Below are 19,882 nucleotides of genomic sequence, written 5' to 3'. Positions count from 1 at the left end.
ATTTTGCAAATATCTAAATATCTGAAGTTACAACTTACAAGGTCAGATGAATTTCGAGGATACGAATTAGATATTTAGATTGTTGGGTCTGGTGATTGGTGGCTAGTTTGCGTGAATATTTCCCTTTTATAGATTTAGAAATTTAGATTGTTGGGTCTGGTGAGTGGTGGCTCATTTGTGTGAATATTGCCCTTTTATTGTTTGTTATATTGTCTGTGTGTATGTGCTTATGTTGTTTTTCGGCATAAGGTATTCAAAGAGTTAAACTTTATTTTGCAAATGTTGTTCATTCTGGAATATATTGCAAATGATTTTGTTATTAATTATAATGTGACTTTTTTTTTCGGTTATTTAATTTGTAATCAGAGGAAAACAGCGTGACATTGGGGTTGTTTTTTAATTTGCGGCAAAGCTCCATTCCTTGCTTTGAGTTTTTCTTCAAGCAATGCCAACACTTGCCTCTCCATTTCAATGCCTGGAAATTCATCATCAGATGTCTCCTTGAAACTGTCAACCGGCAATGGAGAAGAAACAGATCACCAACACCAAAGTGGTGGAAGAGTGGAATCCCAACTGAATTGGGCCACAAATCAGGTGGCTTCAATGGGAGGCTCTGCGATCCTCCACATCTAATTCTTCGCCAACAAGCGTTCTTCATCAGTTGCCCAGGAGCTCTACCTCTGAGGCTAGCTTCGTTAGCACCTGAATTTAATTGTTTTTTTTTAACTGAAATAATCTGGTTTGAATTTTCTTTTTGATAATCGTCTCTTGTATAAATAGTGTGCATGGTTGTTATTTAATTTCTTAATTAAAAGTTCGCCTTTTATTGAAGACAGAGATTTATATATAGAAATTATAAATACAGTGCAATCTCTACTGTATGTCCAAGAAAAACTTAACACATAAATAATTTGAATCATGTTGGATAGTAATTAAGTTGTTATTGTCTATTTGTCTTATTAAAAAATGGAAATATTTAAAAAAAAAAAAAAGGTTTTTTTAAATGTGTTGATGTCATCATGCTGTATGATGACGTCACCGATCCAACCGACGGTCCAACCGGTCGAACCATGACCCGAGCAGCAAAGTGGATTGCCCTCCGGTCTGGGTTTTAAAACAATGCACACAACTAATAACAGAGAAGAAAATGAGGATTTTGTCAAAAAAGAAGAGTGAATGTGTTTGTGTGTTTTGGTGTAATCAAGAAGGATCTCGTTGTTGCATAGCTTCGGTCGGAGCAACGTGCCATCGGACGTTCAAGAGGCAGTCTCACAATCGGGCATGAGTGTTAGGAAGTTCCCCATACAGAACCGAAACTTGTGGATATAATCAAAACCGAAACTAGAACAAATACTGTGTGGATAGGTTTTGGTTCCATTTTATTGAAACCGACATTGTGCAATTCCGGTTTCGGTTTCGATCTACAGGTTTCGAAACCGAAACCTGGGAAAAGAATCTGAAGCGGGTACCCTGCTTGAAACCTGTTTGTGTTTTGGTTTTGATTTAGAAATTTTATGTAAATTGTGATGAATTGATTGAATTCAAGTATTGCCTAGAGATTAGAAGATTTATGAGTCACATTGGACACAAATGAATGAGTAATCAAAAGTTGAAAACTACTAAATGTGGGTTTTCTTAATTTGTTTGGGGTGTATTTGTAAACTTTTAAGGTATTTTTATCATTTTTTAAACTAATAGGAGGGTAATTGATTTTTTATAGGATACCCGGATAAGGAACCAAAACCTACATTTCAAGTTTCGGTTCCTTAAATTTAAGAACCGGAACTGACAAGTTCCAGTTCTGGTTCCTTTTTTTTGGGAATCTTCATTGTACGATTCTAGTTTCGGTTCCCCTAAAAAATGTAAGGTACCCGGAACTGCTCACCCCTAGAGATAAAGAAGGAGAATTAGACACATCAGAAAACATTGATTTAGTGATGAGGATAAAGAAGATGGCGTCACTGATATGACCCGTCGATCGAACCGGTTCAATCGGTCAATCCGAGACCTAGGTCATTAACCGGTTTGGTTTTTAAAATATTGGTTTAGATAACAAGAACATTACTATCCTAAAATTTTATTAATAAGAGAAAAAATTATAACAAAAATAAGATTACCAAATAATCTTAAAATACCTAAGAAAATAGAAGTAATCAAATTACCTTTTATATAACCAATAGTAATTACCATTGATTTTGAAAAATGAACGAAATCTTATATTATTTGACAACCAAATGTGGTAATCAAGTAATATAAGATGTCATTACCTCATCAATTAGGGATTATCCCCAACCAAAGAAACATGCCCTTCAAGTAAAATCTTTTGTACCAAACTCAAGACTTCACAGGCTTTAATAAGTTAGTAAGACTGAACATGCTAAACCAAAAAAAAAAAAAAAAAACAAAAACAAACAAACAAACAAACAAACAAACAAGCAAACAAATAAACAAAACAAAACAAATGTGTATTTTATCGTGAATGCAATGGGTTAGTTCACAATTTACACAAAGTAAAGCATTTTTACCTACAATGACAAACATAACAAGCCCACACAGAATTTGGGAGTCCTATTTTTGACGACACACTGGATCTCGCATCAGAACCATATTAACTTAAATCTAATCACCGAAATCATGCTTTCAAGAAACAAATTTTTGAAACCAGGAAGTGGGTGCAATTATCATCCCTATCTTTCAGGAAGAGGACTCTGCCGGGCCATCAGGAAGACGCTCTGACAGTAATGAATTTCCCTTGTCATCTGCTGACGGTACAGCTTTAGGGGCTTTTAGTGCACCTCCAAGTTTCTGCTGCTCCTCTATGATCTTCTCCAAGTATTTCCCCTGAGCTTCTATTCTTATTTGCAACTGTTTTTGCACCTGATACAAGTGAACCAAAATTTATTACGGTTTCATTTACATGAAGGCAAGCAAAATGTCCAGAAGAAATCCAATTCTATATTTAACCCTGTTTATGTTCTTTCTTTCAATAACTTGGAAATTGATTCCCCAATTCAACCTAAAAAAAGAAGCATGAAACCGAACCTCGAGCTGCTCGTGAAGACGTTTTTGAACCTCCATTTGTATCCTCAATGCTTCATTAACTTGCGGTCTCCTGAAGAAGACACGGTTTCCAAAATGTTACACTTAGCATCAGATCTAAACTTTTCCTTCAGAAATGAGAACATAAGTGAGAGCCATGGGCCAACGAATTTAAGAAGATGCAATGTTTCTGGAAGAGAACAAAGGTAAACACGGAGAAGAATCCACACCAGACAGGCTCTCTCCGGAGACTTTCTTCTCCTTAGAATGTACAGTTTAAGAAACAATTCCCTCCAACTTCAAAATTAAAAGTTTGAATGTAAAAAAAAGTCAAATAAAAAGTGACAAAAAACCAGTGAAATAAGTAACTATGTAAAACAAAAAGGGGTACTTTACCTTTAGCAGGAGATTCTGGCGACAACTTTGCAAGATGATACTTTTACAACAAAAATGAAGAGAAATTGCAATCCTATCAGAAATCAGATACATCAACATCAGTAGTTGCACATTTTTGTACTTAAGAGTCTAGTTGCATCCAGATGATAGCACCTGTAAATGGCTATTCATATGAAAATGGTCAGTCCAGGTACACCCATCACTTTTAAAACTCCTTTAGGTGTTGCTCCTAGTTATATTGGAAAAGGTTAATCGTTGTCAACAAAATTGAGCCAAATAGAAATTATCAATTTTACAAAAGTGAAAACCTTTCAATGACCTTTATAATTTTGAACAGCCTCATTCACATTAAGAAGTAATAGACATCAAATCCAAATAGAACATCCATCCTTCACTCCTGATGTAAACTAACTCTTTATACATTTGAAAATCTCCATAAAAATTCCTCATAGCTGAAATTATGTTAGCGTTGAAGCTAAGAATCTAGTACAAGCCAAACGAGATGGTTTGGATATATAGTTTTAATGAACTGCCATGAACTTCACAAAATACTTATGAGTTTTTGGATAACAAATTCAACCCAAATATAAGCCATATTGAATATTGAGTTTTTTTTTGCTCCTAACAACTAAAAAGAATTGAAAAAAGGGACTTGTATGTTTACAACCGGAGAGAGGTTTACACATGCATAAAGGAGTTACTTCAGCCAACATTCACACTACAAATCAATAAATAAAACAGTTCTAAGCAAATTTCAGAGATCAGAGACAGTAGCCAGAAACAGCCCAACAAGGCGTGCAATGAGTCTAGTATAATGTTGTAGATATATATTAAAGTCAAGTGCTATACAAAGAACAAATCTTTTAAATTATCATAGGCCTAGACACCAAATTCTTCATAATACCTTAATTAGCATACAAATATTTATTGACTAGAGAAAAATACATTTCTCATGTGCCACCTCTTATTATAATCAAATAAATAAATAAAAAGCTAGATGATCACAATTTTAAATAGAAATACTCACTCTCTGGTCAAACAAGTTGCATAATAGCATCCACAAAACAGTCATGAAGATCAGAAGACCACTGCAACTGCTGCCTCCCAGATCCACCACCAGAAGGTGAAACTATAACTGCATTTTTTTCAAGCTGCTCAACACCTTGAGGGTTTATGTTGCACTAAGCTTGCAGATGAAAATTTCTTCAAATGAAACATGTTGCATAGACTACAACTCAAACATACTCAGAAAAAATATATATACAAGATTCTGCTCGTGAGCAAATATGTATAAGATTCTGCTCTTGAGCTCCCACAAAATTTAGGGTGTAATTGGTATCATTTTCAAAACTGTTTTCTGTTTTTAAAATCCAAAAACCGATGAAAGAAAAAATTCTTTAATATATATGAAACAAATGATCTGAAAACACAATTGGTTAAGCTCGTTATTAAATTTAAAAATATTTTAACTTTTTTTTTTTTTTTTTGTGTGTGTGTGTGTGTGTGTGTGTGTGTGAAAGAAGACAACAAAGATATCACCATCTGCTAAAAATTCATACTAATAATCCAGATATCACTTGTACATGCTTTGCAAATCTGTTAGGATCCCACATTAGAAGGGAAAAAGGTGGGCATGTGGGTTATAAAGGGGCTTGGGCACCCTCCTTTGACAAGTCGGTTTTCCAAAGAAAGTTCTACCCAGACCCACAAAAGGCCCACTGCCCAGCCCAATTGTTTGAGTTGTTAGATGGGTATCTATCAAATGGTATTAAAGCCAAACCCCGCTCAAACCCATGTTCCGGAAAGGGCTACCTAGGAAGGGGCAACCTGGGAGAATAGGCCATCCAGAGCGAAGCCGTCCAGAGTGGGCCAACGTGCATGTTGGGTCTCAAAGCGCGGGGGAATGTTAGGATCCCACATTGGAAAGGAAAAAGGTGCGCATGTGGGTTGTAAAGGGGCTTGGGCACCCTCACTTGGCAAGCCGGTTTTCCAAAGAGAGTTCTACCCAGACCCATAAAAAGCCCACTGCCCAACCCAATTGTTTGAGTTGTTAGATGGGTATCTATCAAAACCCGAATACAAAAACTTGAGCTTCCGCTGAACCTCACGATTTTTCGGGTAGGCCAGACCATCTGGCTAACCCTAGTAGGTATCTTGTATCTTTTTTTGTTTCTGAAAGCCAAGATTCAAAAACAGAAGAAAACTCTTTTCCTATTTCTTCAAAGACTCTTTCGAGTACAATTACCAGATGTGTTTTTACTTCTTTTGTTCTGTAGAGAAAAAATAAAACATTTTGAAGATACCAGATTCATCCATTCTTGATTCAAATTCTTAATCAAAATTATGTTTCAACTCTTGCAAAAAGGGACCAGCAGAACCAACTACCGAACTAATATTCATATAAATCCTTTACATCTAATCGACAATAAAAATAAAAATAAAAACACTCTCCACCACAGGTTGTTTGTTTCCCTTAAAAGACATTTCCAGTTTCCAAATTAGCTACAAAAGCATACTCATATCTCAAAAAGAAAATTCAGTTACTCTGTTTCCCAATAACACCACAACTTGTTTGTTTCTCTTAAGCGACAAGCATCAAGTGATATAATAATCTCATATATATGCTGGTAGTTTTGCTTCATCTATTATCAACAAATCAAAGTAGATGGACAAATTCATGTAATTCTATGAAAATACGAACTTAAAAAATAAAAGAGGGAGAGTTAAGAGAATGGTACCCGAAAAGCCAGAGAGAGGAATGGAGTGACAGAGATTTGGGATTGGAGACTGTGATAGTAATTCTAGCGAAGTTTTTCAAAGAGAGAGAGAGAGCTTTAAATAGAAGGCAGTGCGTATTTATTTGTAGAGCTCTAAACTTTACTCTGTTACTGGCAGTTTGGTCCGTCTGGTTGGTCAAGGGTCAACCTTTCGAGACTGGTAGCCACTCGTTCGCCAATTTAAGAATTTACTGTGGATTTGCAAATGACTGAATGAGTAAAGCTTTTTCCACCCGCGTAATGGTTTAGTAGCATTTATTTATCCACCGATTTTTTAAATATTATTTTATTATCTAAATTTATATTCTATTTTCGATTCCGATATCGTTGCGATCTTAAATCACTACTATTATCTTCTTCTATCATCACTCACCAAAACCCTACTTCTATTGACCAACCCTACTTCTATCGACCCCACCAATCGTCGACAATCTAACAATTAGAGTTTGTGCAACCGTCTCTCCCAAGCTAAATTCTGATAAATTCCAACAACTAAAATCCAACCTTCTATATCAAAAGACTCAATGGTTTCCCCTCGTCAAAAGCCCCAACAACATGTAATAAGTTTACTTTCTGTTCGCCGCCGAAATATAAATTTAGATAATAAAGTGGTATTTTAAAAGTTTGTGGTTGAAAAAGTGTCATTAAACCATTATTTGGGTGAAAAAAAATTGATTAACTCTTTTACAAGTACCTCACTTTTCTTTTTCTTTTTTCTTTTTTATTTTACTGTCTAGAATATTATTTACGCCTTACAAAAATTTATTGACATTCAAATTTTTAAGTACCTCATTATTAAAATTTAGAAAATTTCTAGTTGATTTTTTATTCGTCATTTTATTAAAAAATATCATAACAAAAATCAAAATTTTGAATTATATACTACTACTTTTAATAACTAAAATAATGCTTAATATAATATGTAAAAATAAATTTCAGATTAAAAGTTAGGGTTTCTAATAAGATAACCAATTTTCTGGGGGCTTTTATAATTAACCAAAGTCTTGAAGCCTATACTCATTTCACTTAAAGTCGGGTGGACCGAGCCATGTCATGCCGTATGGTGCCTAAAAATTCAAGGTCTATCATGCCGTAGGTCATGTGGTACTAAGGCCCGCATAAATTCTTGACTTGTCGTGCTGTGTCGGATTGCCAGATCTAAAAGACCACGGCATGACGCACTATATACGTGTCGTGCCATAGGCCTAGCACGCCGGATGACTCGTGTGCTTTGTGGGTCAGCCTACAAATTTTTTAAAATTATTTATAAAGTATGGTAATTTTGATTTATTATAAAATATTTTTATATGTTATATTTAGTGACATTTTGTATTTGTATTAATTAAAAAATATATATATAATCACTATGAAATATAATAAAATAATGAAACATTGAAATATTAATTGAATTTCAACATTTTTTATTACTTATAATTATAAATTACAAGTACAATCTTAAAAATTAGGATTAAGAATTAACATTAACAATTAGATCTCCATCAGAAATACAAGTATACAAATACAATATAACCCATCTCAAATTTGATTCTAGTTTACAAATATTCAAAGTAAATGATTGACCAAAAAAAAAAAAAAAAAAATCATACAAATATTCAAACAAATTAATGAAAATGAAGATGTATGATATTTTTTTTTATCTATCATTTTTTAATATTTGTAAACTAGAATCAAAGTTGAGATAACTGTATTGTATTTGAATACTTGTATTTCTAATATAGATATAATTGTTAATATTAATTTTTAATCCTAATTTCTAAGTTTGTATTTGTAATTTATAATTATAAATAACAAAAGGTGTTGAAATTCAATTAATATTTCAATGTCTCATTGTTTTATTATATTTCATAATGATTATTGTACGGGTCACAAGTCATCTTGGGTCTTATCAGGCCCAAAAAAGAAACATCTATTACATGGCCCAATGTCATAGCCCAATTCTGATTGGGCCTATTATAAGATGCATGGGTCAGCCCAATACACCAATCAATCTTCTTATGGGTTGGATCATCCAAATTGGGCTTCCCCATTAGTCCACTTGGGCACAAGCCCATTGCTTTGGGATCACTCCAAGGAACCTAGAGTTCCATTCATATCCTAATTCATCTACTTCTTATTTCATCTACATTCTAATTCATCTAAGATCTTGAATCTTTCATGAATTATGACTCCTACACCTCCAAAGGCAAGTAAATCAGGACTTTCCTATTTACCAAAACTCTGCCATTATGAACTTAGAGTTCTACTAGGATTTGAAGATCCTATGTTCATTATATAAACAGAGGTCTAACCTCTTATTAAGCATATGTTATTCAATGTCATCTACTAGCTCCTAAAGTTCTTGCTCCTAATTACTAATACATTTGTCGTAGCTCTAATCTCCAATCAAACTTCGGTAGCGGACTGCCTACGGCAAACACCATATCGGTGTTTCTCGTGAGCTTCATATTTGTTTATTTGTATGTGCAAGTTTAGCAGATTGTCAATGACTTCAACCTCACATGATCAGTTCATTCTGTAACCGTAAATTTTTACCGTCTACAATTATATATATTTTTTCATTAATACAAATACAAAATATAACATATAAAAATATTTTATAATAATTATTAACAATACAAATACAAAATGTCACTAAATATAATATATAAAAATATATATTTTTTTTATAATTTTTTTAGTGGATCGTGTCATGCCAGCGCGCATGCCTTTTTTTAAGGCCGACTCGCATTATTATGGGCCTTGGCATGACACAAAAAAAATTCGTGTCATGCCGAGCTTTTTCTAAGGTGGGCAATGCTGGCACGTGAGCCAACACAGCCCACCACCAGCTCCATACCCATATAACCACCAAATTGCATACTATCGAAAATACCCTCATATAAAAACCAACTTTTCATCCATTTTTCACCATTTAAAAAAAAAAAAAAAAAAAAGGGCCCTAAGGTCACTCTGGTAATATGATAAATGTGTTTAAACTAAGAAAGTAGGGCCCAGCTACATAAAGACAGGAGACTTTTGTTTGGGGTTGTGTTGGGATTTAGCTTGTAAATTAATTAAAGAAAGAATATATTCCTGAGAACATGCTGAAGAGTGAAGACTTTGCACAAGTAAACGTTTGCTTTATTAGTTGTGAAAAACCAAAAAGAATCCTAAGCTCTTTCTTACAGTCGTGTTGTGTGAATATCTACCAAACCGTGTCTTGAAAGCTATACTAATCATTGATTTATATATTTCATCTTATTTTTAATTTTAATTAATTAAGATGATAATATACTCCCCCCATTAAATATATTTGATTAGGAATGGAAGCTTAAAATGAATGCATGAACTGAGTTGTAAGAGTTTAGAGAAGAAAACAAAAAGAAAACAGAGAGAGAGAACGAGAAAGAGATCTGAAAAATTCGTGTATTATCTTTTTTCTACTGTTTGTACTGTAAGTGCACTTTTTATAGTGCTCATAACAGTAACTAACTAGTGCAGTAGTTAACTAACTTAGGTTTAGTAACAAACTAACGCAGTGGGTTAAGCTGAACTTCTACATGACGAACTTTGCTTACTCTTACTAACATTTGGGTTTATAATAAGGCCTTTTGGGTGATGAGTTAGACCCAACTCAAATTCTAACATGGTATCAGAGCCAGCCCCATTTGAGCTGAGTGATTGACCAGCGGTGGGCTGCCAAACTACCTCCATTCATAGGCAAATAGACCATATGAGCTTGACCGTAAGGGGGAGTGTTGAAGATCCCATATCGACTAGACACACTCAAGCCAAGGGGTTTATAAGAGTGGGCAATCCTCTCACTCAATAAGGTCTTTTGGGTGAGAAGTTAGGCCCAACTCAAATTCTATCCATGGGTTTTAATTTGTTTTAAAGTTGGATTAGTATTGAGTAAATCTGGTTCAACCCAACTTAGCTTTATGGCTGCAGGGATATTAGCTTGTAAGAAAAAAAAATGGTAATGGCTTCAAAATTAATTCAACCAAATTAGAATTAACCATGATCATAGGAGGAAATTGAAATCAGACAGGTTGGATGATACATTTTGAGAGAAATGTACAGTTGGAAATTTGCAATTTCTTGCTAAACGTAAACGGCTAGTTTTTTTAAAATTTCTTCTATAATGTGCAATCGTGCTTTCAAAGCTACTTGGCTATATCCATGAAAAGGGAATCTCAATTCACAATCACCTTTTTCTTTTTTTTCTTTTTTTCTTTTTTTTTTTTAAATGGATGAAAAGTTGGTTTTTATATGGGGATATTTTCGATAGTATGCGATTAAAGTTGGCATTTGTGTTTGGAGGAGAAAATCAAAATCATTCATTTCATGTGATTGGAGTGAATAATAAACATCACGTTATTTCTTAACCCCTAAATCTTACAACAATACTCTCATTAATAATAAATAAATAGAATATCAATACGCAATCATTCTTAACTTAAAATTATAAAAATGATAACATGCAAGGATATAAGGATTTAAAGTAAGGAACAATCATGTTACTTGGATATAATGATTTTCTTGTTCAATATTGTGTTTATGGTGAGAGTTGTAAATGAGAGTTTCAATGGCTAGGGTTTTGCTTAGTCTTGGCAGGTTAAGATGAGGGTAAATGGTATTAAACTAAGTTGGTTACGTTGGTATAAGCTTTAGGATTTTAGCTAATCACCAAAAAACCCCCAAAATTAGTTATTTTATGAAAACCTAAAGTTATGAGAATTTGAGAAAATGGCTATTTTTAATTTTTTTTTTTTTTAATTTAATTCAAGCTTGAAAATATATTAGAAATATTATAATCAATTTCAGTCAGAAGCTTTTCTTGAAGAGTTTTTTATCTATTTTTCCAAAAAAAAAAAAAAAAAATATATTAAAGTTCTATACCAAATAGTTTTACTGACATGTTTTGTCCATTCGAACAACTTTGAAGTGTCCATGTTATGGAATTTATCTCTAGCATTTTTATGTTTTTTTTTTTTTTTTTTTTTTTTACGAGCCCTAAAGTTGACAACCAGCTAAGTCTCTCAGTGTATCCTTATTTGGTTTGTGGAGACTCGAACTCAAGAGTTTATGAAACTTCTTTACTTTTTATCATCAGTCACCCTGATGATTTATCTCTAGCATGTTGCCTCAAGCATTAAGTGAAATATTCGGTGGGATTTCCAATCCATCATATTGATTCTAAGATTAAGACAGCTAAGAAAAATTATTCATCAATTACACCATAAATCAGATTTCCCCAACTTTTTTAAAAGATTTAAATTTTCTATAATACTAATTAGTTTTTACGGTTTTTCTTTTTTCTTTTTTTTGTGTATTCCCATTTTGATGTAAGCTTTATACAAAAGTATTAAATAAATGAAAGGTTAGAAGATATTTTATTATAGCATTAAGTGAATATTCGGTGGGATTTCCAATCCATCATACTTGATTCTAAGATTAAGAAGCTAAGAAAAATTTATTCATCAATTACACCAGTAAATCAATTTACTTTTAAAAATCTTTAATTATATATAATAACTAATTAGTTTTTACGGTTTTTTTCTTTTTTTTTGTGATTCCATTTATTAAGCTTTATATTACAAAAGTATTTAAATAAATGAAAGGTTTTTAGAAGATATTTCTTATAGCATTAGTGAAATATTCGGATTCCATACATCATACTTTATTTCTAAGATTAAGACACGCTAAGAAAATTTATTCATCAATTACACCATTAATCAGATTTCCCCACCTTTTTTAAAAGATTAAATTTATCATAATACTAATTAGTTTTACGTGTTTTTTTTTTTTTTTTCCTTTTTTTGTGTATTCCCATTTTGATGTAAGTTTATATTACAAAAGTATTTAAATAAATGAAAGGTTAGAAGATATTTTTTTAGTACATACAAAACTTCGTTGCTCATTAATCTCCTATTGTTTCCTATTCCCTCTTATGGTAATGAGAAAAATAAGTTAAGGGTGTGTTTGTTCATTATATTGAGTAATTTTAAAAATATTAATTGTTAAATTGAGTTGGTGATTATTACGAGTAAGATTTGAAAATTAACAAAATATCTATAGATTTTTTAATTTAGCTAAACACTCCCAATATAAAAAGTTTATGAATTGACAAAAACACCCCACCTATTCACATTGCTAGATTACGCGTACCACGCCAGAAACTGGTGTCATTACGCAAACTGGTAAATTTGTCGGTCGTGCACTTTAGACTTTTTCAACCAGATTCACCACAGATCTGGCTAGATCTACGGTCGGATCTGGCTTTCAACGACAATATATTAGCTATTTATAGAAACAAACGCACATGTTTTTTCCATAATGGAATATAATATTTAAAAACAGGGAATGTATTACTATTTTGAGAAACATATTACTAAGTCATCAATGTTTCTCTCTATTTACGGAAGCTATAATTTAAATCTTGATTGAATTCTTTAAATGGTACAAAATCTTATAAAAATTCTTAATAATAACAAAATCTTGCAATTGTTAAAATAATATTGAGCTACATACTTGGGTGCACTCCTTTATTATCATTTATTTCCCTATTCTCTGCTTAATGCCTATAATATTGGTATTGCAGCACTAATTTTAACACTGAAAATCATAAACAAAAAGAATATTCAGCAATGGAGGTTCAATCTATCTTCGGCCTTACCTTGCCATTCTCTTCTTCTCTGGTAAGCTATTGCGAACTTTTTCTTTTGAATTTTTTCAATTAATATTAAGTTGTGTATATAATAATTTAAGGTGAAAATCCAATCAATCCGCCAAAATATAATAAATATAATAGTATTCCATTAACTAACGGAGATTTTTTTTTTTTTTTTAATTTTTATTGATTCATCAATTTATTTTAGATCAAATCGTATAATATTCAGCGTTTTGATGAACACGAAACTATAATTTTTTAAATAACATCTACAATATCACATAAGTATCACGTTGTTTTATCATCCGTCAATATATTATTATTATTACTCAAAATTATTGATTAGTTGTATGAATATATTTTTTAAGACATTTACTTCGCTAAGAATGATAAATACAGGAGCTCACTCAGCGACTTCACATTCACAAACAACTGTCCCTTCACCATTGGCCAGGAACCTTAACGGGGCAGGCAAATCACAGTTGTCTTCAACCGGGTTTGAGTTAGCCTCAAAAGCATCATCAACCTTAGACGTCCCGCCTCCATGGTCAGGCCGCATCTGGGCACGAACCAACTGCGCTTCCGATGCCACTGGAAAGTTCACTTGCGCCACTGCAGATTGCGGCTCTGGTGAGTGGCCTGCAATGGCGCTGGCGGGATCCCACCCGCTTCACTCATCGAGTTCACACTGGCAGAAACGGAGGACAAGATTTTTACGACATTAGTCTCGTTGATGGCTTTAACTTGCCTCTTTCAATCCCCACAAGGAGGATCCGGCGGCTGTCTGTCCACAAGCTGTCCGAATAATGTGAACTCGGTTTGCCCATCAGAATTGGCGGTGCAGGGCTCGGACGGGAGTGTTATTGCTTGTAAGAGCGCGTGTTTGGCGTTTAATCAACCGCAATATTGCTGCACTGGAGATTTTGGTTCGCCGGATAAATGTAAGCCGACGAGTTATTCTGAAATATTCAAGAATCAGTGCCCGCAGGCTTATAGCTATGCTTATGATGATAAGTCTAGCACGTTTACCTGTAGTGGTGGAGCTAATTAGTTATCACGTTTTGCCCCTAAGTTTCTAATTAGAAGAAAAAACTGTAGTTTTAAATTTTTATTGTGCAATGTTTTAATAAAAAAATTTGGTTGATACTTTATTACTTTTTGGTGACGTCAAGATGGTAGTAAATCTTCCTTACAATATGCGGAAACCAGAAATTAACCCATAAAAACAAAAAGAAGCATGTTAAATCTCCTAGAGCACGATTGTGTATCAACAACACCACCCCTTCGAAAGAAAGTAGAAAATGACTAAGGCTCACCTAGCTAAGTAAGGAGAAGGAGATGATGAGATGAGGAAAGTAGATTGATGGGTTGTTGCTGCTGTTTTGAAGAGAGGTTTCTGGTTGTTGAAATCATGAAAGATTGAGGTTTAGGCCTAAGGTTTGGTTTAGAAGAGTAAACTTGAGGGCTTCGAGAAAAGGTTGGGTAGAGGAGGAGGAGGAGGATAGAGAGAACAATTAGAGAAGGGTGAATATGGAGGAGGGGGAATCGACCGGAAAAGCACAGGTTGGATGCTGGCAGGCGGGGCTGGGTGCGGCAATAACTCGAACAGGCGGTGAGTGACTTTGGGCAGCGAGGTTGGAGTGATATGGGAGAGAACGGTGGTCAGAAAAAACAAAATACCAACACAACCAATCAAGCACCAAAAACCCAATGATTTACGGATGAAACCGCCGCAAATCGCGATTGTCCACGACCGAGAGCTGGACAGGGCGGCAAACGATGAGCATGGGGGTTAGGGGAGGGGTGGGTTTTGAAGAGCAGAGGGTGGGGAGTCAAACGGTGGTGGCAGGGGGCATTTTGGGTGATTGAATCAGCCGAAAAAAGGCCAAAAGATGGAAATCGTGCAAAAACTTTGGCGGCGATTTTCAGAAATTGGTAAGTGCACAAGGCTCAGGGTGAACGGATTAAGGGTGAGAGAGGCTCAGGAAGAGGATGGAGGAGGCGGTGAGTTTCAGGGGGTTTTTGACACTGGAAATGACTGGAAATCTGGTTTGAAGAGTTGGCCGTGGGAATGGATGTGGCGTGGGAAATGGTGAGTGATGACGGCAAATGGAGGCTTGAGCTTTGTAGAAGAGGTGATGGGGTTTTGTGGGATGGTCTTGAAAGTGATTTTGAACGTTGGGATTGACCAGAAATTGGCAAAACTACCGGCTGCGATGCTGCTAACATGTACCATCTCTGGCTAACATGCGTCGTCCTTTTTCTTTTCTTCTTGTCTGGCGGCCAAAAGTTTGTTGACTATCCTACCATCTTGCCCTTCATCATAACAAAATGACTAACAAAATTGTGCTTGGTATTAAAATGGAATTTTAAAAGTCTGAAACAGAAAAATGTCATCAAGTTTTTTTTTTGTTTGGTAGAAAAAGTCGTTAACTCTTGCAGAGATTACAAAATATTAGTGCATTCACCTTTTCACCCTCTTTAGTCTTTACAGAGGGAAACATCCCACGGGGCGTGTAAGTTACAACTAATACCTTATGGCTTTCAAGCAAACCTCGAGGGGTTTAACAATAATCCCGTTAATTTTCGAAGTACTTGATTTTAGCAGGTATAATGTGTTGAAAATATATATTATTATAGTGGTTCTATCCATCAGTGAATTTTTGGGGACCAAATGATAGTTCACACAATAGCCCAAGTGATCAATGACCACCTATCAGTTGGCTATCAATCATTAAAGACAAAACAAACCATAAATAGGTGGCCGATTGAATATCAATCATTAAAAAAAAATTCACAAATCAATTGATATTGGATATTGTTGCTAATTGCAATTCCACCAAATAATAGGTTGTCAGTGATCAAAACCACCTATAAGAATTAAGAACCTATAAGAATGATATCAACCGATACAAACCAATAGTTTGTTATCGGGCAATTTCTACAAGAAAACCCGATAGTCACACACCACCATTAACACCTCCTCCCACCGTATAAACTCCATTAATCCTGACAAACTCATACAAAAAAACTCCAATCAAACAACACAGACCAAAATCTAAATCGGAAACACTAAATCTAACCCAATATGTAAATCCTAAACACAAAATCTAATATCTAAACCTTGAACCAAGCACAAACCTTCCATAAACCAATTCATCAACCAAAAGTTTCTCAGACTACTGGTTATGGAATTGCAAGGGAGGGATGGAGTGTTGGTTGAAGACAAAGAGTTGGGAAATGGGTTAGAAAAAAATGGGTTATATATGAGGATAATTTGGTAATCATGGGATGTCAAAAACTAAGGTTGGGCTAGTTATGAAATACTTTAAAAAGGGGTTATTTTTAACTGAGACCTAAAAAGGGTTATTTAATGTAATTTTCCTATATTTTTTTTACAATAGATTATGAAAGGAATTAGGAAATAAAATATTATTTAATTATATTTGGCTAAATTTATTTTAATTATTTGTTATGTTTGAAAAATAAAACTTTGTTAAATGTTTTTTGGTTGATTGTAATATAAGTTTAGATACTAAATTACTATTAAATTATATTATATTATATTATTTAATATATATAATATATAATAATGTAGCATCTATGGTTGTCTAAAGAAATATATTTGGATGGATAAATTAGATAATTGGGTAATATTTTTAGATTGAGCAATGACGATATTTGGTTGGTTTGTAAAAATTATTCCCGAATATTGTATGACAAACAGTAACATTTGGGGGGTAATTGTGGGAATCTTAATACCTTGGGCTAGTAATACAATTTTGTTTCCTATGTCACCCCTAAACAGTTGAGCATTTGGTCCAAGTTAATCTTATATTTTTAACATTTACAAAACACTCAATCACTCATGTAAACACTTTTGTCCTCGCTTTTTAAATTTTTCGGATGACTAGCACCACCGTCAGCCATCGTCGACCGCCATCGAGGCTACTAAAAGTCGCCATAATGGCGTACGATCGACCATATAATCTATTTATTCGAACCAACCAAACATATTTTTTAAACATTCCTAGTAATCTTCAAGGTGATTTTTTTATTCCATTAATATAATATCCTCTTATAATAAATATTATATGATCTAAACGTCCTCATAGTGTGAAAAATTTTTATTAATTACTATAGTGCCAACTACATGTCCACATTTCGTTGTAAATAGCTAAGTAGTTAGAGAGATTCTTTTTTGTGAGAGATTCTTGTGTGAATGTACAAGATTGATGAAATCAAATAAAAGAGTTATTGCAAGATTTAGGTCATTAGAATTTACTACTAATTAATGGAAAAGATTTGTTGGTGAATCTTCCTTTAACTAGAGAGAATCACATTTTCAGTTCTATCTTGCCCATTGAAAACCTGCACATTTGCTCATTTTATACCCAGAATTTTCCTTCGTAGAATCTAAATGCAATGTCTGGCAAAGTTTTCCTTGCCAACTTGTCCTTCTTTTGCTACTTGTTTCTGGTATCTATAATGTCTTATTGCATTGCGATAGCCTAATTATGAGTTTGAAGTCAATGTATCATTTCAAATTTCAATCTTTTTTTTTTCAGTGGACACTCGGATATAATCTTGCATATAAACAATGAATGCACATTCACACTGTGGCTCGGTGCGAATCCGTCCATGGGTGACTTTAATTCAGAGAATGGACCAGGCACCCTGGAAATATTTTCCCTCTCTGAGCCATGGAGTGGAAGCATTTGGGCACGAACCAAATGCGGCATGAATGCCTCCAATCTCTTTTCTTGCGAGACAGGTGATTGCAGTTCCGGCGAAATTGTATGCCAAGGTCTGCAACCCAAATATCCCGTCACCTTACTCAATTTAGGGTCAGTCAATCAGTGGTCTCCTACGAGTGAGTTTGAACCACGGCTTCAATATTCCGATTCGGATTCAACCAATCGGTGGATCTTTAGTGGAGGTTCCGGACCATGTCCCGTCGTGGACTGCATTCAGGACTTGGGTAATGTCGTGCTGAATTGGTGGCTAAAAACAAAATGGGGCGTATGTTGGTTGTTACAGTGCCTGTGATTCGTTGAAGGATCCGAATTTTGTTGCACCGGTTCGTTTACTGGACAAGCTTGCCAACCTAATGACTATTCTCAAAGATTTAAACAACTTTGCAATTTGGCTCACACCTACCAACGGATATGATCCTCCCACTTACAGGTGTAGTTGGGCTGCTAAATATGAAATAACTTTTTGTGCATTCTAATAATAATTAATTAATTTTATGATTTAATCTCAATTAATAATGACTATGTTGCTGCTAATACATTGATTATTTAGATGAGTGCTAAATTAACCGCGTACTCTTATTTTGAAGACATCTTTCATATAAATAAAAAGCTCTTTATTAATTTTTAAATATAAATAACACAATTTTTATTCAAATTCAATAGACTCTTTAAATTTAATGAAGATGTTCGTTATTTGTAAGAAAGAGACTTAATGGAGAGAGAATTAATAAATTATAAAAATGCATAGGAACTTGTAGTTTATATCAAAATTATGATAGAGAGTAAAATTTGACTCTCTAAATGTGGAGAGTCAACTCACTCTCTAATTTTATTTTAAAAAAGAGTCTATTGGACTCTTGTTTTTACGGATAGACTCCTTATATAAAGTTTGGGTCATATAAAGAGTCATTTGGAGATGTTCTAAGATTGTTTTCTTTTTTTTTTTTTAGAATTGTGTTTTTCTTTTATTTTTTTTTAATATTGAAAAATGAAAAAAAAATTTATACTTGTCCGAATACAATATTTAAAACTTGTCTAAAAAATATTTAAAATGAAAAATGAAGATAAGTATTTGAGTTAGTAATCAGTAAACCCCCTAAATTACCTATGGTGTGTTTTGTTCGGGAAATGTTTTATTGCGAAAAGGTAGGATTATCAGTAAGATAGATTACTTTGAAGATTATGGGGGAATGTTTTATCAATATGTTTGGATAGATTGTGGGATAATAATTAAAATGTTTGGTAGGGAAGAATAAAATATTACGACAAAAGCTTTTATTGAATTGTCATTCCTTTTTAATATCATTAAATTATTATTATTATTAAATAAATACTATTAACCCTATATTTGAGAATTTACCCAACAACAAAGTTTAAATTTTAATAAAATACCCCCAGCAACCCAAGACACTGAAGACCGGCCCCACCACGCAGCTATTGGCGGCAGTCACCAAAACGGCACATGTCGACGAGATTTGCGGTTGTGCACTATTTTGGCTGTTTCTAGCCAGATCGAAGGCTGAAAACAATTAATCACGTGGATCTAACCGAAAAGGCCAGATCCACACCAATCTAGCTATTTAACTAGATCCACGCCAATCTGGCTGTTTCGAATCAGATTGAAGGCCAAAACAGCTAGATTGCCGTGGATCTAGACCGAAAATGGCTAGATCTATGGCTATTTTTCGACCAGATCCACGGCGATTTGGTCATTTTCGGCCTTCGATATGGTCGAAAACAAACAGATCAGCACACGACCGTTGCCAGTTGTGTGTCGATTTGGCGACTATTGCCTGTGGCTGGCAGTGGTCTTTGATGGCTAGGGGTATCTTGTAACTTTTAAACTTTTGTGACTGGGGTATTTTAGCTAAATTCAAATATAGGGGTCTGGGTAATGGTTATTTGATAGACATTTGAGGGCAATCAGTCCAAAATGGCTTTTTATTTAGGGCAAATTTGGTAAAAAAAAAAAAGATAACCCTAGTAAAAAAGATTAACACCTTTGGACTAGGTAATCTGATAACCCCCAAAATCACTAACAATATTCGCTTAGGAAATGAATATTTATGTAATTTTATTACTGTCAAACCAAACAAATGAATGTCTAGAATCAAAGATAGATAATAGGATTATCTACCCACAGCCCTACAATAATTATTATTAGCATTTAAAGATTACCAGAATCTTTTATTACTTTACAACCAAACATGGTAATGGCGGATAAAAAATAGATTACCAAA

At 34.0% G+C, this 19,882-nt stretch overlaps 1 long non-coding RNA gene and 2 pseudogenes across 7 annotated transcripts; 2 read left to right on the top strand and 1 right to left on the bottom strand.

The window, feature by feature from the left end:
• Nucleotides 1-2,454: 2,454 nt before the first annotated feature.
• Nucleotides 2,455-6,274, bottom strand: LOC116144575. 7 transcript variants are annotated; one of them, XR_004130278.1, is made up of 7 exons: nt 6,174-6,274; nt 4,463-4,570; nt 3,589-3,664; nt 3,436-3,508; nt 3,270-3,336; nt 3,043-3,112; nt 2,455-2,877 (listed from the first exon to the last, which is right to left on the bottom strand). It is a non-coding gene; the product is annotated as an uncharacterized LOC116144575 (long non-coding RNA). The 7 variants fall into 7 exon arrangements; XR_004130280.1 differs by lacking the exon at nt 3,270-3,336; XR_004130276.1 differs by lacking the exon at nt 3,589-3,664.
• A 6,588-nt stretch (nt 6,275-12,862) lies between these two features.
• On the top strand, nt 12,863-13,956 carry LOC116144570 (annotated as a pseudogene).
• Nucleotides 13,957-14,777: 821 nt separating this feature from the next.
• On the top strand, nt 14,778-18,118 carry LOC116144568 (annotated as a pseudogene).
• The last annotated feature ends 1,764 nt before the right edge of the window (nt 18,119-19,882 follow it).

This window comes from Pistacia vera, unplaced genomic scaffold (assembly GCF_008641045.1).
Source record: "Pistacia vera cultivar Batoury unplaced genomic scaffold, PisVer_v2 Contig448, whole genome shotgun sequence".
In the NCBI taxonomy this organism is placed as follows: Eukaryota; Viridiplantae; Streptophyta; class Magnoliopsida; order Sapindales; family Anacardiaceae; genus Pistacia; species Pistacia vera.
This window is presented reverse-complemented; position numbering and strand designations above follow the sequence as displayed.